This window comes from Phalacrocorax aristotelis, chromosome W (assembly GCF_949628215.1).
Source record: "Phalacrocorax aristotelis chromosome W, bGulAri2.1, whole genome shotgun sequence".
In the NCBI taxonomy this organism is placed as follows: domain Eukaryota; kingdom Metazoa; phylum Chordata; class Aves; order Suliformes; family Phalacrocoracidae; genus Phalacrocorax; species Phalacrocorax aristotelis.
In genome coordinates this window covers 23,973,319-23,998,785 of record NC_134310.1, presented here as the reverse complement: position 1 = coordinate 23,998,785, position 25,467 = coordinate 23,973,319, and the positions used below count along the sequence as shown (strand labels likewise).

Sequence of the window (25,467 nt, the reverse complement as noted above, 5' to 3'; positions counted from 1 at the left end):
AGAAGAACCTGTCTGATTCCTCCCAGGAAAAAAAGTAAAATTTTTTCAGCTTGCCACTTTCCTATCTCTCTATGTTGTGATGCTTGTAATTGTGTTAGCATCATGTCAGAACATGTCAGAACAGTTCTTTTTGCAATTCTGTGTTTTATGAGCTCAGAACCAAAACTACCAAGCTATTCCCATACTATTCCCATGCTTTTATGAGGCTTTGTTCAGCTTTAATGAGAATACAACTGATATAAAATGTATTTCAAAGGATCTTAGCTGCACAAGTTGCTCTTCAGTCTTAGTACTGTATGCTACTGTGATAGACTTCACTGCAGATGTTTATGCACTATGAGAGTAAGGTAATGGTAGAGAGGGGTCTTCTGTTGAAATGATACTCACATAGCATAGGACATTTAAACAATTGCAAAGCCATGTAGCATTATCCTGCTCTCACACTGTAAACTATGGTTTGCAAAAGCGTTAAAGTCATGCTTAGGATGAAAATATTCTGAGTTAAAGCTGACTACCTATTTTAGGATTCTGAATTATCAATAGTACAGAGATAATTTATAAGTACATAGGTATATTGGGGCTAAATAAGAACTGGTTTTCAGCTGTAAATGGTCATTTACAATTTTCTGAAAACAGTTGTGTGACCTGTCATCATTGTTGAAAATGTAATATATTTTTTCCCCAAACAAATATGGAGTGATGTGTTTTTAATTAATAAAGCAAAAATCAAAGCCCATGAAATAAACTATATGAAGAAAAATTAATAATTAGCTTGTGTAATTGCTTTAGAATTAGTCCAAACAGTAGTTTGCAGTCTAGGATGTTTTCAAAGGCAACTTTTCCAAACTTATTACATAACTGTCACCAAAGCTTCTAAACAGAGCTGCTGAAGTTTGTGCTGCCTTCCTCCTACAACCAATGGTTGCACAGCTGAGGTGTTCTGTATATATACCTTTGTGTTTGCACTTACAGGTGTTAGTCTAGACAAAAAGGTGCTGATTAAACCTTATTTTACAGAAGGTACAATGTGAGATGGTCAGTTTACTTCAAATAATAACATTTTTACTTTTTCCACTGTATTTCATGTTGGAAAATTACATCTGTATATACAACACTACAATGTATAGTGTGATTATGAATGTGTTTATTGCCTTATCATCTGTAAGCAGACCAACAGCAGAGTAATTAAGAAAAAAAAAAAGCGGAAGTTCCTTCCAGATAAACCCTATGTCTTATCAAACCTTTGAGGTTTTACTCATCATTCTGCTATCCAGCCCTCCCCCAAGCTCTCTAGTATCTGAGTTAATCTTTGAGAAGTCATTCATTAGCTCGGTTAATATCTAAGGGCTGGGCTTACCAGGACAAAGTAGGTACTCACTATTGGAAATTTTGGTTTATATGTAGCATCCAGCTACATGGGACAGCTAAAGTAGTTACCGCCCTACCTGGCCACTACCTGTCCCAAAGGCTAATGCCAGAGATGGCCATTTAAGCGTGCAAATAAGCACAGTTAAAAACTTGGCAAATTTAGAATTTCAGTTCACATTAAACACCACAGTTATGGTGTTTATGTAAACACAGAGAATCATGGCACTGCATATATAATTATGTCCCGTTCATTGCTCCTGTCAGGAACAAGGCATGTTAGGTGCTGAGGGGAGGGTCATAATCCTTCCAGGCATCCAAATTTCATCTGTTGCTGCATGTCAATCAGCATCTAGTTTTTTACACCACCTTCCTGCCAAGTATTTAATGGAATTTACAAAGTCCACATGAGATTCTTTGGCTTGTGAAACATATAGAGCAAGGTAGGACATGCCTACTTGGGGTGCAATGAAATGCAGTGCAATAATTTCCTGACCTAGTAAGTGTCGCAGCCTTGCTGTCCAGGGTCTAGAAGCAATATCACAGGATTTGTGTGATGCTGCACCAAAGTTAGCTGGTCTCACATGCATATAATCATCATGGTGTCTCTGTAAGGTATTCCTCAACAGTACTATGTTAGCAGAGCTGATGACAACATGGGTGTTTCTGTCTGAAAGCTACTGATATGGCCTTAGGTGCTCAGGATTGGGGTCTGAAAAAGGCAACCCTCCAACAGGGAAGCCACCCCGTTTACCTGTAGGTGAAAGGCTGAGAAGGATGAGTCTTATGGACCAAATGCTTGGACTTTGGCATCCCAGCTGGTATGCAAGGGACCGGTTCTGTCTGTTCAGTATTTGTGACTGCAAGTATGTTTCTGAAGTATGACTACCAAGTCTCATCTTTCAAAAATATTAAGCAATGGTAAAGGAATCATGTTGTTACCGAAAAACATGGTAAAATCAGAAACAACTCTTTAACACCAATTTAGTATTAAAGAGCAGGCATTCTTTATTCACGGCGCCGGATGCACGGGGGATCGCTCCTCCTAACGTGCACGCCTTACAGACCTTTCTCATCCAATTTATAGATCAAAAATTTACATATTCATTCATATTCATTATTGTCCTTTCTACTGATTGGTACAAACTTGCTCGTTCCACATTTAGATTACTGCGCAAACTCAGTTGTCCTTTTCTATTGTTCTCTTTTGAGTAGGTGGTTATTACTTGGGTCGGTGGTCCGTGAGTCGGTGGTCGCGATCTCCCCCTGCCGGAATTACCTTTTACCCTTTTGGCTCTCAGTCCCGGCAATCCTGGCCAATTTTCTCAGTCCACTACACAAAACTACATTTTGTCATCCTTTTCTGACAGAAGCATATTGTCTATTGTTTCGTTCACATTAATGATTACCTAGGGACTAAAATACAGATCAAAGAATACACTGATTGGTATACTCTATGTCCCCAGACTTAATGTCCAGTTGGATAGGGCTGTACAAGGAGTATAGCAACATCCATGGTTGGTTAATTCTATCGCTCTGGTTACAATGTTTCCTTTTCTAACCATCGTAGTCAATAATGATGGGTTCTAGTTCCTGTTCTACTGCATATTTAGCATAAAACAGGAAGTTCTTCAGTGAAAAAGACTCTGAGCTTTTTCTGTCATTAAGCTTCCAGTTTTATGCTCACACTTACTCTTCCTCTGCTTCTGCTGTCATTTTTCCACACAAAATAGATAACTGCTCAAGGAAGAAATGTGAATGCCCTCATTCCAGAGTACCTTACTGCCTAGCCTCTTTTAGGAGGTTAGAAAGGAATTGAATCCTAAATGCCATAGGTGAGTACTGTAGCCATTAAGATACTAGATAGAAGAGAAACAAAACCATGAATTGTGTAGAACTCTGTCCCTTGCACATGCTAAGAAGACACTTTCTAGGTGAAGCCTGGAGGCAAGACAAGTAGAACAGCTAGCTTGTAAAGCTTAAGTTTTAATTGCTGAACTACCCCAAACCATCAAGGCTGAAACATTTCTGAGCAGAGCCAGAAGCAGAGCTTTAGGCAGCTGAAGAGCTTTACAGTTACCATGATTAAGGACTTTCTGTATCTCCAGGGCTAGGTGGCAGCTAAGTGTAGCCTTTCTTGCAGGAAGAGCTATGTCCACAGAGGTGAAGACTGGGGTTAAGGGAAATTGGAGTGATTGGCTGAGGAGAGCAGGGGACTTCCTGGGCCTGGCAGAAAAGAAGTTTGAGGAATTTGGATCTGGCAAACAAAAAACAGAGGTTAAAGCCAATTCCTTCTTAAACAGACTTAATCATATTTCTGATGGAAAGGTTTCTAGGTCAGCTGTTGCCTATGTGAGACTCTAGAGAGAAATTAAGGTGTTATGAATAACCAGGCAGAAATGAGGGTTAGGTATGACATTTTGGGTTATCTTTTACTTTAATTAAAAGGTTGATTGTGAGCCAGCACTGTGCCCTTGTGGCCAAGAAGGCCAACGGTATCATGGGTTGCATAAAAAGGACTGTGGCCAGCAGGTCGAGGGAAGTTATCCTCCCCTTCTACTCCGCCCTAGTGAGACCACATTTGGAGTACTGTGTCCAGTTTTGGGCCCCTCCAGTTTAAGAAGGACAGGGAACATTCAAAACCCACCTGGACGTGGCCCTCTGCACCCTGCTCTAGGTGTACCGGCTCAAGCAAGGGGGTTTGGAGAAGATGCTCTCCAGAAGTCCCTTCCAACACCTACCATTCTGTAATTCTGTGATTCTGTAATAACAGGCATTTATCTTCCCCTCCTGTCCCATCTTCCTTGTTTCCCAAAATAATCTAGTGTCTTGACAATGAGTGATAGCACAGGAAATCTAATTTTCTACTCTGATAACATAATCCAGTTTAGAATTTATGATTATAATTTAGCCATTCAGAGAGGTGCAGAGTATGAATCATATAAATCTGCCACAACAATGTTGGTTTAATTTAGATATTTCCATTATATAATTCGCTGTGTTGTTTTCTAGTAAAGGTCTAATTTATATTCACTGGTGAATTCAAACAAAAGACTAATCTGCTACAAGGATAAGACATTTACAGAAGGATCTCATGGTTTACTCTTGTCCCATTTATTTGGAGTTAGTTAACACTGTGTTGGGTATCTCACTGTACACTTCCCCAGCTAAGATGTAATGAGCACTTCTAGTTGCTCAGCTGGAACTGGCTCCAGATTCAGCAGTGAAAGGTAGTGGTAGATTCCGCCTTGCATTCTGCAGATGCTTGGGGTAGCACCTTGCCCACATTCAATGTGATTTTTGAGCAACATTGACTTCATACCTTCTGTTTCAGATCTATACAAAGGCATTTCTTGGACCCGTGCTTGGTTCTTGGACCCCAGTCAAACCAAACCAAATTCTATCGCCTGCAGGTATCAATAGCTATCAAAGTATCAAAGCAAAACTATATTTTAAAATTAATACCTCATCCTGAGACTTACATTCAGTATCTTTTCTCATTTGTCTTTTATACAAGCCTGTTGACTTCAATGAAGCTCTGAAAGACAATCATTTCAAGTCAATGAAGCAAGTTCTGTCTTGGAGCGGAACTTTTTTGTTAGTGTTTGTAGTATCTTTCTAAAGTTGTGAGGGTGGGTTTAGCTCAGTGAGTTCATAGCAAAACCTGTAGCTAGATGTTTCACATGTAAAAAAGACTTACACAAATTTTTTCCAGGAAGGAGTGTTTTCATGGGTTAGCCTAATCCTCCATATTGTCACTAACAGGGACAAAATAATGAAGGCTTTTCTGTTCTTGTGCAGAGTTGTGAGCAATTGTTGACAAGTTGAAATTTTCCATCAGGCCTCAGTGTACCTCCCCCCTTCTCACAGTACGCTTTCACATCCTGAAGAGCAGAATGCATACACAAGCCATTCCCAGATCTAGTTTGTGCATGTTGTGCATTTCTCTCCCCAAACAGTGTGTAATGACATTCCCATTTTATTCTTGGAATCTGTAATTTTCAGCATTCTTCCTACTCTTTGCAATTACTTATTCATGATGACTGTTTCTTTCATGTACTCTTATTGTCATGCTTCATTAAACATTAATCAGATAAAATTCAGATGATTACATTATCCATGTTGTTCTGCAATATGAAGGTAGTCCAGCTTTGCATGTGTCATGGTTCAGCCTCAGCTGGCAACTGAACACCACGCAGCCGCTCGCTCACCCCCCCCCACCCCTGTGGGATGGGGAAGAGAATCGGACGAGCAAAAGAACTTGTGGGTTGAGATAAGCACAGTTTAATGATTACAATAAAATGATAATGATAAATGATTATGATAATAATGACAATAATGTTAATATAATAAAAGGGAAAAGGAAGGGAAAGGGAAAACAAGGAAAAAAAACCCGCAGAAACACGAACGATACAGCCGCTCACCACCCGCCGACCGACGCTGCCCATCCCCAAGCCGCGATTGCCCCCTCCCTCCCCCGGCCAGCCCCTCCCAGCTAGCATACTGGGCATGACGTTACATGATATGGAATATCCCTTTGGTCAGTTTGAATCAGCTCTCTTAGCTGTGCCCCCTCCCCTCCCAGCTTCTTGTGCACCCAGCAGAGCATGGGAGGCTGGACATGTCCTTGACTAGTATAAGCGCTACCCAGCAACAGCCTAAACATCTGTGTGTTATCTCAACAGGTTTTTTTTCCCTGCTAATTTCAAAGCACAGCACTATACCAACCAGCTAGAGTGAAGAAAATTAACTCTATCCCAGCTGAAACCATGACAGTATCCACCCCTTATTCCATATCATTGACATCATGCTCAGGTCCCATACTATTCAGTACAAATTCAATAATCCCTATCCATCTTCTCATCCTTTAACAATATATATATATCTCTATACAGATTTTTCATTTATCATTCCACTAGTCTATGGACCACCCCTGTAAAATGCCTGTGAAATGCCCATTGAGTTCATTTAGTCCATGACTTTGGATTTCATCTCTTGTAAGGGTCCTTCAGAGAGGCGGTGTGCGTGGGGTCAGATTGTTGCATGTCAGTCCTTGTTCCATCACCGCTGCACTGGTAGTTCTTGTTCTCTCACTGCTGCACTTTGCTCGGTTCCATTGAAAGTTCATTTGCTATTATTATTAATTGGGAGATTCCCACCATGATAACATTCCATTGATGCAACCATAGTAGTGATGACATACAACATCATATAGCAATTAACAGCATATTATTCAGTTCATTGGCTGTTTTCACCCAAAATTAAATCCCCCTGAGGTACACACCGGACTCCTCCATCCTCCCGCATCACCCACCAAGTGCACCCAGGTCCTTGAGCAAACGCAATCCCACGAGTGGGTTTGCCTCTGCTGGAAGCAGGAAGAACCCAGAATGTCTTGCCCAGCATATTTTTTATGTGCACTACAGGGACTCTATCCCCTTCCACAGTACGTAAGGATTCTGATTGGGCAGGGCCAGCTCGCCTGGCAGATCCCCTCGTGTTGACTAACCAGGTGGCTTTTGCTAAATGTGTATCCCAGTGTTTAAATGTTCCACCCCCCATTGCTCTCAGTGTCATCTTTAATAGTCCATGGTATCTTTCGATTTTCCCAGAGGCTGGTGCGTGATAGGGGATGTGATACACCCACTCAATGCCGTGCTCTTTGGCCCAGGTGTCTATGAGGTTATTTTGGAAATGAGTCCCGTTGTCTGACTCAATTCTCTCTGGGGTGCCATGTCGCCACAGGACTTGTTTTTCAAGACTCAGGATAGTGTTCCAGGCAGTGGCGTGGGGGACAGGATATGTTTCCAGCCAGCCGGTGGTTGCTTCTACCATGGTGAGAACATGGCGCTTGCCTTGGCGGGTCTGTGGGAGTGTGATATAGTCAATTTGCCAGGCCTCCCCATATTTATATTTCAGCCATCGTCCCCCATACCACAGAGACTTTACCCGCTTCGCTTGCTTGATTGCAGCACATGTTTCACATTCGTGGATAACCTGCGCAATAACGTCCATGGTCAAGTCCACCCCTCGATCACGAGCCCACCTGTATGTTGCATCTCTCCCTTGATGGCCTGAGGTGTCATGGGCCCATCGAGCTAGAAATAGTTCACCCTTATGTTGCCAGTCCAGATCCACCTCAGCCACTTCAATCTTGGCAGCCTGATCTACCTGCTGGTTGTTTCGATGTTCTTCAGTGGCCCGACTCTTGGGGACGTGAGCATCCACACGCCGTACCTTTACAACCAGTTTCTCTACCCGGGCAGCAATATCTTGCCACAGTGCGGCAGCCCAGATGGGTTTGCCTCTGTGCTGCCAGTTGTTTTGCTTCCACTGCTGCAGCCAGCCCCACAGGGCATTTGCCACCATCCAGGAATCAGTATAGAGATAGAGCACTGGCCACTTTTCCCGTTCAGCAATGTCTAAGGCCAGCTGGATGGCCTTTACTTCTGCAAACTGGCTTGATTCACCTTCTCCTTCAGCAGTTTCTGCTACTTGTCGTGTAGGACTCCATACAGCAGCCTTCCATCTCCGGTGCTTTCCCACAAGGCGACAGGACCCATCAGTGAACAGGGCATACTGCTTCTCCTTTTCTGGCAGTGTGTTATACAGTGGAGCTTCTTCAGCATGTGTCACCTCCTCCTCTGGTGATATTCCAAAGTTTTTGCCTTCTGGCCAGTCCATAATCACTTCCAAGATTCCTGGGCAACTGGGGTTTCCTACTCGAGCCCGCTGGGTGATCAGTGCAACCCATTTACTCCACGTAGCATCAGTTGCATGGTGTGTGGAGGGGACGTTCCCTCTGAACATCCAGCCCAGCACTGGCAGTCAGGGTGCCAGGAGCAACTGTGCTTCAGTACCAACCACTTCTGAAGCAGCTCGGACCCCTTCATATGCTGCCAATATCTCTTTTTCAGTTGGAGTATAGCGGGCTTCGGACCCTCTGTATCCCCGACTCCAAAACCCTAGGGGTCGACCCCGGGTCTCCCCTGGTGCTTTCTGCCAGAGGCTCCAGGTAGGGCCATTCTCCCCAGCTGCAGTGTAGAGAACATTTTTTATATCTTGTCCTGCCCGGACTGGCCCAAGAGCTACTGCATGAACTATTTCTCGTTTAATCTGTTCAAAGGCTTGTTGTTGTTCAGGGCCCCGTTTGAAATAATTCTTTTTCCAGGTCACTTGATAGAGAGGGCTCACGATCAGACTGTAGTGTGGAATATGCATTCTCCAGAAACCCACAATGCCCAAAAAAGCTTGTGTTTCCTTTTTGCTAGTTGGTGGAGACATGGCTGTTATTTTGTTGATCACATCCATGGGGATCTGACGACGACCATCCTGCCATTTTATTCCCAAGAACTATATTTCTCGCGCAGGTCCCTTAACTTTACTTTGTTTTATGGCGAAACCAGCTTTCAGGAGGATTTGAACTATTTCCTTTCCTTTCTCAAAAACTTCTTCTGCTGTATTGCCCCACACAATGATGTCATCAATGTACTGTAGGTGTTCGGGAGCTTCACCTTGTTCCAAAGCATTATGGATCAGTCCATGGCAAATGGTAGGGCTGTGTTTCCACCCCTGGGGCAGTCGATGCCAGGTGTACTGCACCCCCCTCCAAGTAAAAGCAAACTGTGGCCTGCACTCTGCTGCCAGAGGGATTGAGAAGAATGCATTAGCAATATCAATTGTGGCATACCACTTGGCTGCCTTGGACTCCAGTTCATACTGAAGTTCTAGCATGTCTGGCACAGCAGCACTCAACGGTGGAGTGACTTCGTTCAGGCCACGGTAGTCTACTGTTAGTCTCCACTCTCCATTAGACTTCCGGACTGGCCATATGGGACTGTTAAAGGGTGAGTGGGTTTTACTGATGACTCCTTGGCTCTCCAGTCGACGAATGAGCCCGTGGATGGGGATCAGAGAGTCTCTGTTGGTGCGATATTGCCGCGGGTGCACTGTTGTGGTGGCGATCGGCACCTGTTGTTCTTTGACCTTCAGCAACCCTACAACAGAAGGGTCCTTCGAGAGACCGGGCAAGGTAGACAGCTGTTTAATTTCCACCGTCTCCAAGGCAGCTACACCAAAAGCCCACTTGTAACCTTTTGGGTCCTTGAAATACCCTCTCCTGAGGTAGTCTATGCCAAGGATGCACGGAGCCTCTGGGCCAGTCACAATAGGGTGCTTTTGCCACTCATTCCCAGTGAGGCTCACTTTGGCCTCCAATACAGTTAGCTCTTGGGATCCCCCTGTCACTCCAGCAATGCTGATGGGTTCTGCCCCTATATAGTTTGATGGCATTAAGGTACACTGTGCGCCTGTGTCCACTAAAGCTCTATATTCCTGTGGGTCAGATGTGCCAGGCCATTGGATCCACACAGTCCAGTAAACCCGGTTATCCCTTTCCTCCACCTGGCTGGAGGCAGGGCCCCCCTAGTCCTGATCATAGTATTCATCACTCACTTCCGGTAAATATGAATCACGGGTGTCTCTGTTAAGATCAGTCAGGACATCAGCACTTCTGCTCCTCTGTCTGGAGAATTGTTTATGGGAAACTGGGGCAGCAGCTCTCCTGGAGAAACTCCCCTGAGTAATTGTTCTCCCTTGCAGCTCACGTACCCGTGCCTCTAAGGCTGAGGTAGGTTTTCCATCCCACTTCTTCATGTCCTCTCCGTGATCACACAGGTAAAACCATAGGGTGCCCCGTCGTGTGTATCCCTTCTCTTGAGCCAAGGGACGATTACTCCTAATGGCTGAGATACTGGTCCGTACTGGTGGGGAGTAGGACATATCTTCTTTGAGTTGCTGGAACTCTCGGGACAGTTTCTCAACAGCAGAGACGAGCGAGGAAGAGAGATTCGCTTCATATTCCCGGAGTCTATCAATCAACTCAGCCACCGTTGGTGTCTCGTCATCTTTCCAGGACATCACTGCCAATGAGTTTGCATACGAGGATGGTGCGCTCCGTACAAACTTCCGCCACATGGGTCGTGTGCACTCAGCTTCATCTGGATCTTTGGAGGACCGTTGATCGTCCAGGTCACCATAAACCACCTCAAGCACGGCTAATTCCCTTAGATGCTGAATGCCTTTCTCCATGGTCATCCATTTTCCTAGGCGAAATACAATATCTTCTTTGAAGGGATACCTCTCTCTCACTGTGGACAGGAGCCGCCTCCAGAGGCTGAGGGCTTGTGTTCCTTTTCCAATTGCTTTATCAATGCCCCCTTCCCTAGAGAGGGATCCCAGTTGTTTGGCTTCCTTCCCCTCTAATTCCAAACTACTGGCCCCATTATCCCAGCATCGGAGCAGCCAGGTGATAACGTGCTCACCTGAATGATGCCCGAAATCTTTCCGTATATCCCGCAACTCACTCAAGGATAGAGATTGGGTAGTTTCCGTTTCTTGTACACATGCTTCCTCCTCCTCCTCCTCTTCTCGTGATGGCCCTGGTTCCTCGTAATCTCTTTCTAAACGAGTTGACCTTCTCTTCCATGATTTCTTCTTGCGTATAGGGGCGACTGATACTGGCACAGGTTAGTCCTCTGGTTTAGCTGCAATGCTTGGCACTGGGGTTTGAGTAGCTGCAGTGCCTGTCGTGGGGGTTTGAGTGGCCGCCGTGCTCGTCACCGGGGTTGGAGTAGCTGCAGTATCTGTCGTGGTGGGTTGGGTGGCCGCCGTGCTTGTCACTGGGGTTGGAGTAGCTGCAGTGTCTGTCGCAGCGGATTGGGTGGCCGCAGTGCTTGTCACGGGGGTTGGAGTAGCTCCCTTCTCTTTCCCTTGGGGGTACTGAATAGTGTTAAATAGGGCTCGATAGGCATAAGCCAGACCCCAGCACATGGCAGTGATTTGTATCTCTCTGGAATTGCCAGGGTGACAACATACTTCCTCCAAATGTTCTACTAATTTTTCAGGATTCTGCACTTGTTCAGGGGTGAAGTCCCACACCACGGGGGGTGCCCACCGTCTTAGGCATTTTCCCATACTTTCCCACATACCCTGCCACTCATAACTATCGAGCCTTAGGACAGATCTCTGGATTATATTCTTAACTTGCTTACTAACCTTAGACAGATCTGATACCACCTGCCAAAGCAATATCAACAGATGTATCTTAACTACACAAGGATGTTCAAGATACTGAAAAGTTGTTGTAATGAAGGAGGAGACATTACATAAGATGGTAGCTACGGTGCCATTCTGTATTTCCTCCATAAAAAACTCCTCAGAGGAGGAGGTATAATTGCTAATTGCCTCCATGAGGTGGTAGCTGTAGTACAGTAACGGCTTCCATGCAAAACCTAAATAACCGATAACAGTCAAGGCCAGTGTTTTAATAACAAGTCTCCTAGGCAAAATATCTCTAATCACTGCAGAGCACAGCAAACTGACAAAACCAACAGCAAGTTTTAACATGTACTTTACAATCAGCATGGTAAAGACTGGACAAACTAATACTGCGAGCAGATGAATCAATGCTGTGACCAGCAACTGTTATTATCTCAAACCCTTCGTGCCCCACGTTGGGCGCCAAAAATAGACTGTCATGGTTCAGCCTCAGCTGGCAACTGAACACCACGCAGCCGCTCGCTCACCCCCCCCCACCCCTGTGGGATGGGGAAGAGAATCGGACGAGCAAAAGAACTTGTGGGTTGAGATAAGCACAGTTTAATGATTACAATAAAATGATAATGATAAATGATTATGATAATAATGACAATAATGTTAATATAATAAAAGGGAAAAGGAAGGGAAAGGGAAAACAAGGAAAAAAAACCCGCAGAAACACGAACGATACAGCCGCTCACCACCCGCCGACCGACGCTGCCCATCCCCAAGCCGCGATTGCCCCCTCCCTCCCCCGGCCAGCCCCTCCCAGCTAGCATACTGGGCATGACGTTACATGATATGGAATATCCCTTTGGTCAGTTTGAATCAGCTCTCTTAGCTGTGCCCCCTCCCCTCCCAGCTTCTTGTGCACCCAGCAGAGCATGGGAGGCTGGACATGTCCTTGACTAGTATAAGCGCTACCCAGCAACAGCCTAAACATCTGTGTGTTATCTCAACAGGTTTTTTTTCCCATGCTAATTTCAAAGCACAGCACTATACCAACCAGCTAGAGTGAAGAAAATTAACTCTATCCCAGCTGAAACCATGACAGCATGTCACAGCTTGGGGCTGTGTCCTGGTTTCAGCTGGGGTAGAGTTAAATTTCTACGTAGTAGCTAGTATGAGACTATGTTTTGGAGTTTTGCTGGAAACAGCAGTGATAATGTGGAGATGTTTTAGTTGTTGCTAAGTAGCACTTACGCTGGTCAAGGACTTTTTCAGCTCCCCATGCTCTGCCGGGTGCACAAGAAACTGGGAGGGGACACAGCTGGGACAGCTGACCCCAACTGACCAACGGGATATTCCATACCATATGACATCATGCTCGGTATATAAAGCTGGGTGAAGAAGAAGGAAGGGGGGGATGTTTGGAGTGATGGCGGTTGTCTTCCCAAGTAACAGTTACGCGTGATGGAGCCCTGCTTTCCTGGGGATGGCTGAACATCTGCCTGCCCATGGGAAGTAGTGAATGAATGCCTTGTTTTGCTTTGCTTCTGTGCGCAGCTTTTGCTTTACCTATTAAACTGTCTTTATCTCAAACCATGAGTTTCCTCACTTTTACTCTTCCAATTCTCTCCCCCGTCCCACCGGGGGGGAGTGAGCAAGCGGCTGCGTGGTGCTTGGTTGCTGACTGGGGCTAAACCACAACAGGCTGATGTAGATGTCAGCTGAATGACCACGTATTGGCTGGAATACCGATTTTCATGTTACGTAAAAGACTAACTCTTAGTGGGTAATTTCATTATCCTAATTATTCTCTTAATTTTTACTATTCCAATTAATGGTTGTAATTTTGAATGTACTATATCCTTCATATATGTACACAAGAGAGAGAACATTATATTTCAAAAGACATACTAAAATGTCATATTTATAGAATATATATTATAAGAAAATGCTGAATAAACTTACACACCAATTCTTCCAGTTTCTTAAATACAGCCCTGTCCTGGTTTCACAGAATCACAGAATGATAGGGTTTGCAAGGGAACTCTGGAGATCATCTTGTCCAACCCCCTTGCTTGAGCAGGGACACCTAGAGCAGGGTGCAAAGGACTGTGTCCAGGCGGGTTTTGAATGTCTTCAGGGAAGGAGACCCCACAACCTCTCTCGGCAGCCTGTTCCACTGCTCTGTCACCCTCACAGTAAAGACATTTTTTCTCATATTGAGGTGGAACTTCCTGTGTTCCAACTTTTGCCCATTGCCCTTTGTCCTGTCACTGGGCATCACTGAAAAACACCCAGTCCCATCTTCTTGATACCCACCCTTCAGATATTTATAAGTATTGATAAGATCCCCCCTCAGTCTTCTCTTCTCCAGGCTGAACAAACCCAAGTATCTCAGCCTTTCCTCATAAGGGAGATGCTCCAGTCCCCTGATCATCTTGGTAGCTCTCCACTGGATTTGCTCAAGAAGTTCCCTGTCCTTCTTAAACTGGGGGGGCCCAAAACTGGACACATCAAGAGTCCACAGTTACAGATCTCTGGCACAGAGAGTGTTAAATAACAATATGAATTTCAATAGCAGTTTAAAAATCTGTTTTAATATATGGTAATAACTATTACATTTTTATTTAATCATGTAAATGTGCCATACAGGATACTTTTCCATCTATGATCATAGATCCCACAGTGCTGTTCAGTCATTGGTGTCCTCATACAAACATGCCTGTCCTTGTGGAGCTTTTCAGGCCATGGACATTGCAACAGATGGAGGAAGGAAGCAGTTCCCTAGATCACTATAATCTAGCTTCAAAGATGAATATTTGCACAACTGCATTGACACTGATGGAACTATGACAAAGCAATAATGTAAACATTGTCATAGTAGTTGGACAAAATCCATCTTGACAAGAGTTCTGTCTCTAAAAGTGACTAATAGTGTCTACCCAGGGAAAGAGCACAAAAAACCCCCTAGGGTATGGGCAGCATATATCTCCCACCAAAATAGCTTCCTAATACATGAAAAGGGGGAAATATTGCATTAACTCCTTGTAAAAGTGTTGAAGTAATTTCTCTAAGAAAAAAAGGTTTCTGTATGGTTAGAGAGAATGGAACTCTACTAAATACCGTTCAGTAGAGTTGTCTGGTAATTTATCTCTATTGTTGTGGTTTAGCCCCAGTCAGCACCTAAATACCACACAGCTGCTCACTCACTCCCCCCACCCCTGTGGGATGGGGGAGAGAATCAGAAGGGCCAAAGTGAGAAAATCTCACAGGTTGAGATAAGAACAGTTTAATAACTAAAATAAAACAGTAATAACAATAATAGTAATATAATGAAAAACAAAATAATGAGGGAGAGAGAAAGAGAGAGATGAACCCTCGGGAGGAGGAAAAAAGAAAAATCCAAACAACAAGTGATACAACCACTCACCACCCGCCAACTGACGCTGTTGGTCTCTGAGCCGTGATTGCTCCCCACCGGCCAGCTCCCCCCAGTTAATATATCGGGCATGATGTCACATGATATGGAATATCCCTTTGGCCAGTTTGAATCCGCTCTCTTAGCTGTGTCCCCTCCCCTCCCAGCTTCTTGTGCACCCAGCAGAGCATGGGAAGCTAGAAGAGTCCTGGACTAGTATAAGCACTACCTAGCAATAACTAAAACATCTGTGTGTTATCTACATTGTTTTCATACTAAGTCCAAAGCACAGCACTAGGCCAGCTGCAGTGAAGAAAATTAACTCTATCCCAGCTAAAACCATGACACTATAGTTCTTCATCAGGAAATGCCAAGTCACCTAGAAAAAAAAAAATTACAGAAACACACCTTTTACAACTGTTTTTTTTTTTAACTCTGGCTGGACTTTTCAAGAAAACTAGAATGAGAGAGATCCTTTCTAAAAAGGTAATTTAAGCACACAGGGTATTTTTAACCAAAGGTGTAATTCATCTGCCCTAATTTTTGATGTCTAAAAGTTAAATATCAAAGTCTGGGCTAATTACCCTAGAAACTCCCTGTAGAAGAAGGTTAATTTTACACTAAAATTGATATACAGCATCAGTCAGATGATCAGCTTGCATCTATTTTTCTCCACTGATTATACAAGCAGCTTAGGGTCACTAGATCAGAATCAAATGTTCAAATTTCAGATGTCTACAATTGAGAAAGGTGAACATCAGTATGAGTGTCCCAAATCCCAGTCACTACTGCAGAGTACATGTCTCTTTCCACCAAAAAACATTTGGGAAATCTGTCTTTCTAATGAAAAAGAAAATCTATTGAAATATATTGAAAATTATTTTGTCTAGCACTAAAAAAATATTTTTTTTGAATCTCAGAGTGTGTGGGATGAAAAAGTTAATTTAATATTAATCTGTCACACACTTAGGCTTTTGGACAGTAAATTTAGGAGTCCATATTCCAAATTTTAAAAATACAGAAACACTGAGACACTAAGATCACCTAGCTCACGTAAGTTAAGCTAAAGCAGCTGGAAATCCCTATGCCATTTCTAGAGTAAAATTTTCTTTTTTTCACTCAATGAGCAGAAAGCAAATTAATCCTAAAGGAATTGTAAGCAAGCCACTTCCATCTATGTAGCACTGTCTGAAATTTAAAATAAATTAAGAAAGGGAAAATGGCAAATTGTCCATTTTTAATTTAATGTTACTCAGTAGACATTGAGAAATACATTTTGACTGAATTAGTTTCCTTGTCTTTTCCTCACTTCTGGTTTCAATATCATTTTTCTGTGGTAATCCACTACTACTAATCATTTAACCATGACCTGTAGTAAGAAAGTCCTTAAAAGGTAAAGTTGTTGTAAAATTTTGCATTAACAGATATTCCGTGTTTCCCACAAAATATGCAAATGCAGCTGTAGAAAGGTGTCATGGTTTAGCCCCAGCCAGCAACTAAACCACACACAACTGCTCGCTCACTCCCCCCTGGTGGGATGGGGGAGACAATCAGAAGGGTAAAAGTGAGAAAAACTTGTGGGTTGAGATAAATACAGTTTAATAGGTAAGGCAAAACAGTAATAGTAATACTACTAACAACAATGATAATATAATGAAAAGGAAAAGCAAAAGCTGCACACACAAGCAAAACAAAACAAGGACTTCATTCACTACTTCCCATTGACAGGCAGGTGTTCAGCCATCTCCAGGAAAGCAGGGCTCCATCAAGTGTAACAGTTACTTGGGAAGACAAATGCCATCACTCTGAATGCTCCCCCCCTTCTTCTTCCCCCAGCCTTATATGCTGAGCATGACATCATATTGTATGGAATATCCCTTTGGTCAGTTTGAATCAGCTGTCTTGACTGTGCCCCATCCCCTCCCGGCTTCTTGTGCACCTGGCAGAGCATGGGAAGCTGGAAAAGTCCTTGACTAGTACAGGTACTACTTAGGAACACATAGCTGCTACTTAACAACTAAAACATCAATGTGCCATCAGCACTATTCTCATACCAAATCCAAAACACAGCACTATACCAGCTACAGTGAAGAAAATTAACTCTAGCCCAGCCAAAACGGGATGCAATGAAATTTAGTGAAAGTGATGCCCCATACTGCCAAACAGCCCTGAACCAAAACCCATGTGGGATCAGGCTTTCTCAGGAAATATCTGCTACTAACTTAGAAGCCAGAAAAACAATAGGGTGAATATACACAGAGAAGAGTTCTTTGTGTGCCAGCACTGGGTTATAGTGAAGCCTGCAAAAAAAAGAGCAAACTACTCAAGACTTTAAAAATTAAATAAAATCTGTTGAAAGCTCAGAGGAAGTGTTTGTTGACTGTTTTTTGTTTGAACAGATTCAATATCCCCACCTTCAAGCCAGACACCATTTTTCCAGAGAGGCAGATACCTATTGCCATGCCAGTTGTGGCTACCTTACTCTTCATGTTTGGGGAAAGAAAAGCTAATGCTTTCAAAGAGTTTTCTATTGAATATTTTGAATAGAATAGAATAGTTCAGTTGGAAGGGACCTACAATGCTCATCTAGTCCAACTCCTGGCCACTTCAGGGCTGAACAAAAGCTAAAGCATGTTAGTAAGGGCATTGTCCAAATGCCTCTTAAACACTGAGAGGCTTGGGGCATCGACCACCTCTCTAGGAAATCTGTTCTAGTGTTTGACCACTCTCTCTGTAAAGAAATGCTTCCTAATGTCAAGTCTGAGCTTCCCCTAACACAGCTTTGAACCATTCCCATGTGACCTATCACTGGATACCAGGGAGAAGAGATGAGCACCTCCCTCTCCACTTCCCCTCCTCAGGAAGCTGTAGAGAGCAATGAGGTCACCCCTCAGCCTCCTTTTCTCCAAACTAGACAAACCCAGTGTTTTTAGATGCTTCTTGTAGAATATTCCTTCTAGTCCTTTCACCAGCTTTGTTGCCCTCCTTTGGATGCATTCAAGTACCTTAACATCCTTCTTAAACTGTGGGGCCCAGAACTGCACACAACAGTCAAGGTGAGGCCACACCAATACTAAATACAGTGGGATAATCGCCTCTCTTGACCAGCTGGTTATACTGGATGCTGCTCATGTTGAGTCTGCTGTCAACCAGCACCCCCAGATAAGCTTGGTCAGGCAGGACCTGCCTTTCACGAACCCATGCTGGCTGGGCCTGATCCCCTGGTTGTCCTGCATGTGCCTGGTGAGCGCACTCAAGATGACCCGCTCTATAATCTTTGCCAATAACTTCCCTGGTCCCTTGGTGGGTCTCATTCTACCAAGCCTCGCTAATACCAATGATATCATAGTTCTGGGAACTAAGCAATGCTTCTAGTTCAGCCTGTTTGTTTCTCATACTGCATGCATTGGTGTAGAGGCATTTCAGATATGCTCCTGAGCCCTCCATGCTCCTAGGAGCAGTGTAAATCTTCCCACTAGCATTGCTACCCTCAGGCAATGCCATGCCAACCCTTGGCTCTACCTACTGTAATTCCTGTTGGTATCCCCTTACCCCTAAATTTTAAAGGTTTAGGAAGAGTATCAGTAATGCAGAAGTGTTTTGGGTTTTTTTTTTAATGTTTGTGAAGATCAGCAAAGGCTGTCATTTTTCTTTCCATGATCCCCTGTAACACACTGCTCCAAAGATGTCTGATCAGTAGGAAAAGAATAAAAGCCTCCACTAGTTAAACTTCATACTGAAAACCAGTTTTTGTTTCCTTTTTGAAAAGGAAATCAGAAAAAAAACCTGCTGAGCTTTGTACAATTTGATGGATAGATTACCTTCAAAGGGAAGATAAAAGATTACTGATAACAGACAGCAAACAGCTGCATCTGTACATTGCTGGGCTTTTAGCTGTGACCATAAAGTTTAAGTCCACTCAGATTTGCTGCAGTTGTTGAAGGACTAAACTCAATAGCATGCTGCCAAATATATATCTTTTAATGATAGTAGTAGTAGATCTATAATTTACCTACCATTCTTACTCCCTTTTTCATATTTTATGAGTTGTATTTCCTAAACAGTGATAGGTATTTATAGGATTTAAGTAGGAATCCACTATCTAACTTTTGTATGCTTCTTTAGAAATCATGGCATAGAACACCTTTTAGCTTGCTGGTGGTCTGCACTTAATCTACATAAATAAAATGCTTATGTGATTTGCATAGGTTCATTGCTGTCTGGGAGAGGAAAGGTAATTGCAGTACTTTGACTGGAAACATGGGCAAGTGGTTCTCCAGAGGGATGTTGTCTAGTTCCAGCCCTGCAAGGAAGACAAGAGAAATATCCCTTCCTTTCTTCCACTTTCAAGGTAAGGCAACATAGTTAAGTATAGAAATGTCATGAAAAAAGCCACCTAACTCTCATTTACCGTTTGCTTCAATTTCCATATTCCTTTCAGTTTATCTTTCAGTCTTTCCCTTTATTCTTACTGTCTAAGACAATGTTCTCACCTTCTGTCTTTAGATTCTTCTTCCTCACATTTTCATGTTTTTTTGCATGCTGCCCCTTTTTTGTCCTTCTCTTTTGTCATGCTTCATTTCCATACCTTGCTTGTGCTGGTTTTGATGCTTTAGTTGCTGTTAAGTACCAACTAAGTGTTGCTAAGCAGTGCCTATAGTAGTCAGGGACCTTTCTAGCTTCCCATGCTCTACCACATGAGCAAGAGGCCAGGAGGGGCAGGGCCACAGCCAAGACAGCTGACCCAAACTAGCCAATGGGAGATTCATTCCATACCATGTGACACCATGACCAGTATATTAACCAGGGCAGTTGGTATACAGAGGGCTGGTTGCAGCTTGGGGGTTGGTGGTTTTGGGTGGCTGTGTCAGGTGCTGTTTGTTTTGGTGGTTCATTTCCATTCTTCCCCAGCCCAGGTTTTGCCTCTCTTGTTATTCTCCCTTTTATTAATTTTTTGTTATTGTTTTATTTTTATTATTAAACTGTTCTTATCTCAACCCATAAGTTTTACCCTTCTGATTTTCTTCCCCCATCCTGCTGGTGGGGGAGTGAGTGAGCAAGCAGCTGTGTGGGGCCGAGTTGTTGGCTAAACATCAACATTGTTGCATGGCTTGAGAGCTGCTCCTTAATTTTCAGCTGTGTTCCATGATCAACAGTAAGGGGAGTGAGTGGCTGTGTGGTGTTTAGTTGCCAGCTGGGGTTAAACCATGACACACTGATATTTGACTACCCTGTTTAGGAGAGCAGTCTTTGAAGTGCCACCTAAACTGGGGCCAAAGGTAAACATAAATGTGATAATTTTGCTGCCATTTCCTGTTGTGTACATTATACTTTATACTAAAGCTGCAGTGATGTGCTCTGTTTACACAGTGTACTTCAGAGTATAGACTCCTGCCTTCAGTACTATGATTTCAGCACTGTATTCAGTTTAAACTGGGTGAGAAGGCAACCTAATTCAGATTATCATGACTCTCTTTGGATAGCGAATATTTGATTTTTATTTTTTTAAGAACTCTTCCTTGAATGTGATGGTGATACCATAAGCCAGCAAATATAAGAACCCTCTAAAACTCAATCTGTAGTTTTAGAAAGCAGCCATTCTTTATTGTGGCGCTGGGTGCACAGGGGATGATCGCTCCACCTAGTGTGCATGCTGAGTTGCTCTACTACAGGTGTTATATGCAATCAAAATATACATATTCATTAAATTTCTAGGAAATAATTACTGTATTAATACTATTCTTGGAACTGATTAATATATGAAAATGTCCTTAATGCATGCGCATTATGTTCTTTGGTGGTCTTCCAGGGTCCTCTTGTTATCCTGAAAAGTGGGTTCATTTGCCTGGCGTGCAAAATGCCAAACTACACACACAGCAGAGGTAGTTCATTTAATTCATTGTTGCTCAAAGATTGGTGCTAGGCGGCAACCCATGAAGCTAGCACCCTGCACTGAGAAACTACAAGGCATTTATACAGTTAAATGTGTCAGTCACAGCTAATCTTCACACACCTCAGCTAAAAATTGGTTAATTTCTGTCTCACTTCCATGTAAAGATGAAGCTCACTTTTAATTTACCACACATGCTCTGGGAGTAAGGGACTTATTAGAGGGGGGGGTGGTTCCTGGCCTATGGACCTGATTTTCAGTATTATCGCAAGGATAGTTCCCCTAATGGGCCCTTAGTTTTAGTTCTTATCTATATCCCAATTAGTTCTCCTTGACTATATGCTTTATCACCCCATTCTCAGTGTCTTCTGAGGTGGGATGTTTGCTTTGATCAGTCTCTCAGCTCTCCTCAAGGACAGAGTTGTAAAACAAGTGCTTCTCTATCTCTCAGTTCCTGTCTCTGGCCGTCAAATTATTTTGCCAAGCTCACGTAGTTCATTGTTATGGCTTAGTGTGAAATTCCATGTTCTTCAGGATATCACTCTGGTGGTTGTCGATAGTCTTTCTCACCATGTCTGCTGGTTGAACTCAGTCTTTAGGAATGCTCAGGTCATTTTTGGCTTGGTTACACAATTCTTACTGATACTGAACTAGCTTATTCTAGTACATTTCCCTTATTTATTCTACTCAAGGCTATAGCATGTCCAGAGTTCCTTCTATCTAATCACATATAGCAAGTTCTAGGACTATCTTATTAATGAAGTATTCCAAGTATTTAAAAACTTAGCTATGTTGCTCCAATTAGAGGGGGCCGTATGTTCTTTTGAAGCTGGTATCAGGTATCAATGGTTATTCCAGTTCTTTTTCCCCCTTTTATTATTTATAGAAAAATATTTCAATCTGCTAAATTTTCCACTGTATTTTTTCTTGACTTTTTGTCCTCTGGTCACTGTTCTCTCTGGCACTTCTTTACTTGCTGCTTTTTTGGCTATGGACTTGGGATAAGTTAAATTTGACCTGGTCATATGGGTTATTTCATGTTGTTGATAAAACATATGATAAGCTTCTAGAGACAAATCAAGGGAAAGATGTGGAAGCCTGTAAGTCAGACAATGTGGCATACAGCTTTCAGCAATTTGATCCCCAGACTAGAGCTCTAAAACCAGAGTTAGACACTTAAAATCCTGATAAAATTATGAGAAGAGTTGGGCATTTAAGAATCATCTCAGAAATTCAAGCTGAATGAGGAGATGAGACATAGGAGATGCTGAACACAGATGTGTCCCTGACCTTCCACCACCCCTGTGGAGCTTAGGCACTTGGCTCAGATCTCTTCAGTGCATTTGATTTCCTTTTCTGTGTGGTGAGAAGACACAGCAGTTGTGTTTCCTTTTTCATACAGCTGACTTGTTCTTGAAGGGCCCTACAACAAAACCAGCATATGCTGACCCCCCGACAACACCCCTCATCTTGTTACAGCATATGTGTCTCCTACTGTCCACCTCTATTGTCAGACCTAGGCCTTTTGAAGAAAGGAATGTGAGGTTCATGGAACCAAGGCAGGAGAATTAAAGGAGCATCAATTAGCAGCATAGTTATTAGTGCACTCATTTAATAGTGGGACTCCTGGATTTTAGTCTTGACATCCCTTGCTGATTATACATTTAATGTTAAAGTGAATCTTGGAAATTAAAAGATACCATATCCCTTTATGGCCCTGTTTCAGCAAATAGTATGGTAGGTAAACCTCTCCCCCACTTCTATATACAGTCTGTCTGTATTGTAAAGAGGTCCTTATCTTGATCAGTGGAAGAGATGGATCTGAATCCCCTCAGGTCAATTAATTGTTTCCTGGAGGAACGCATTAAACCCTATTCTGTTCTGTAAAGGCTGTAGGCTCCTCTATCTCCTCCTGGTGTTCTGGTGCATTTTATACAGAAAGCAGCTAAAGCTATTATTTATGAAGAGTCTGAAAGGCTAGAATTCATCTGGCTTAATATGAACAGTAGATATGAAAGTCTGAACTAATTGTCTAAGATCCCTTTACAGTCATTGCAGATAATTGGGAATTTACAGGGCTTTGTGATCACTAAGGCAGGCAATAAAGCTGGTAAACTACATCCTGCAAGTGTTTCATTGGCCAGAAATGGAGCTGAGGATTAATATCTCAGCTGCAGACAGCTAAATTGTAGAGCCTATGGCTAGATGAGATAAATTCCATCCAGAGGATCAAGCATGCCTGCTGGATTATGCCCCTGGGGAAGCAAAATGACAGGCCTTTCTGGATTGTAGACCAAGAGTGAAGTACCTAGAAAGCTCTGGGTGGTTGCTGAAGTCAGGAAAATAAGCAGCAGTTGAATCTCATTTTTTGACTGAAACTTTTGAAGTCTGATTAAGGTGTATAAATCCCATTCTGGATCTGTCCTTTGATTATAGTGATAAGCCTGGCTATTGTTGAAGTTCAAAAGATGGATGTAGTCCTTTGTTTTTCTTGTAAAGAACTTTGCCCTGATCCTTATCGTCCCCATTCTTTTATTGTTACTCTATAACGCTCTAACGGAACTGGCCTCATACACCTCCCAGTTCATATAGTTTTTTGTGCTTTGTTGCACTGAAATTAAATGGAGAAAAAGGAAAGGGAACCATCTGAACAAACAAATGCACTGCTATGCTTTGGAAATAGTTTACTTGCCCAGAGTTATGATCTTTAAATAGGCAAAGAACACAGCCAGGGATGTTTCTGTAAGTGATAGGTAGTTTTATATCTTTAGTATGAGAATAAATAGCTTAATGGATAAAGGATGAATTCCATTCAAAGTACATTATGGAAAGATATTTTCACAAATATGAAACAAAGTTGATATGAAAGAACAGTATTACACTAAGATTAATACAAATTATTATGGTTGCAGAACAGTACACCACTTCCCAGAAGCTTAGTTCAGTGTGCTTTAAATCAAAAGCATAAAAAAAGCATAATGTGCATCATCTCCCTGGGGAAGTTGACTTTATACTCACAGCATATGAAAACTGTTTCTTCTTTTGGCCTAGTCTGATGCATGTAAATTCTTTTAAAGATTCTTAAAAAAAAAAAGCTTGACATTATCCTTACTAAATTAATAAAGTCTAGCATTTCCAAGAAGTGCAAAGGAGTGTGGACTTCAATCTTTCTGAAACTGGACAAGCAGCTCCTGGATTCTTTTGATAATCCAACACAAACAGCTAAATCAGCAGGCACTTACATGTGGTTATAGTGTTTTCCACTTGAAGCAGTCCAGATCAATTAAAGGCGGATTTATTTGCTGGAATCATGATTGCTGGCCTAACCATTTAAAAATTTAAAACTAAATAGAAAGGTGAGATAAAATTCAGTTTAAAAAGAATGAATTAGCCTCTTTGTTTTTCTCCTCAATGTTATTAATTAATCCTTATATTTGATCAGATTTAATGCATTATATATATTTTTTGGAAGAGAAAGACAAACATGTATCCAATAATTCAGTTTGTAACTAAAAGTAAGTGTTCCTCACATCATGATGCTATTTGAGGACTGGAGCTTGATGTTGGGGAAGAAAGAAAATGAAGGGCAGGAGAGGCAGACAGATTTTTTTCTGTCTGTATAAATTCTCAGGAAACCAGTATCTGCATGCAGTTGGATGTGAAAACACAGAAATCTTCACCAGTTTCGTTATTAAGTCAAACCCTGAGCTCAGGTTGTTAAATATTAGTAACTCGTGGGAGTGCATTCTGGGCCCATGCTAGAGGAAAGCAACTGACAGAGGGATTTGACCGTGTGTTGCTCTGTGTGCTCCCTGATCTGTGTGTCTTCCGAGGTGTGTGCTGATACTGCTGTTATAGGGGATTATAAGGAAATAATTTCTTTCTCTTTTTCTGAACTCCAGCAGACTGTATACACAGGGTTTGCTAGTCTCTTTGTACATGTTCCCCTGTGTACTATTCCAGTGATAATAACAAAGGAAAACAGATATTGCGTTCCCATTTCAGAATGGTGGTTTTTACTAACACTGGTACAGAAAAAGTACAGAACTTTTTGGATTCAAAAATAAATCAAATGTAAGACTTCACCTTTTTTTTTTTTCCCTTGTTAATGGGATTATTTGGTTTTTTTATGGGTAGCTTGGAGAGAGCGTGAAAAAATGACAGCATTCAATATGCCAGATGCTCACAGAAATTCAATAGAAATTTTTTAATTTTGCTTTATTGTCTGATACCTGGCATTCTTCTCTGAAGGTTAGTGAGTAGGTTAGTTCATATACATATTCCACCTTTTGTAAGGAATGTTTGCTTTAGATAAGAACAGATTATCCATGTTAGCTTACATTTCTTTTATCGACAAAAGAAAAGTAAAATTATAATATGAGCTCAGTAAAATCTGATGTGGCCAAGACAACTTCCCATAAACACTTATTTTTAAGGTTTACATATCTGCTTCCTAAGAATGTGAGCTGGACTGAAAACAGTAGAAAAAACTGTATTTCCCTTTTACAGTAATAAAGATACCAGACACGAGGTATAATTTCAATTTGTCTTTTCCCCTTTTAATTAAAAACACCCTGCTATTGGACATAAGTGGTATCTCATCAGAAGGAATTTATGGATAGACGTGAGACTGTTCCCTGTAACTGAGTCGGAAGTGATAAAGGATTTACTGTAAAGTGTTATATATATGTAATACTCTTAGTTTCAGTGCTTTCAATATGTGCAAGCTTTATATCCTTTGAAGATA

The 25,467-nt window shown here is 42.3% G+C and overlaps 1 long non-coding RNA gene across 3 annotated transcripts in view; it reads left to right on the top strand.

Annotated features, from left to right (window-relative positions):
• Positions 1–25,467, top strand: part of LOC142049894 (uncharacterized) — a 316,942-nt gene that overhangs the window by 20,344 nt on the left and 271,131 nt on the right. For all 3 annotated transcript variants that reach the window (XR_012657852.1, XR_012657850.1, XR_012657851.1), the window contains exon 2: positions 19,039–19,181. This is a non-coding gene — a long non-coding RNA (uncharacterized LOC142049894). The remainder of the gene's footprint in view (positions 1–19,038; positions 19,182–25,467) is intronic.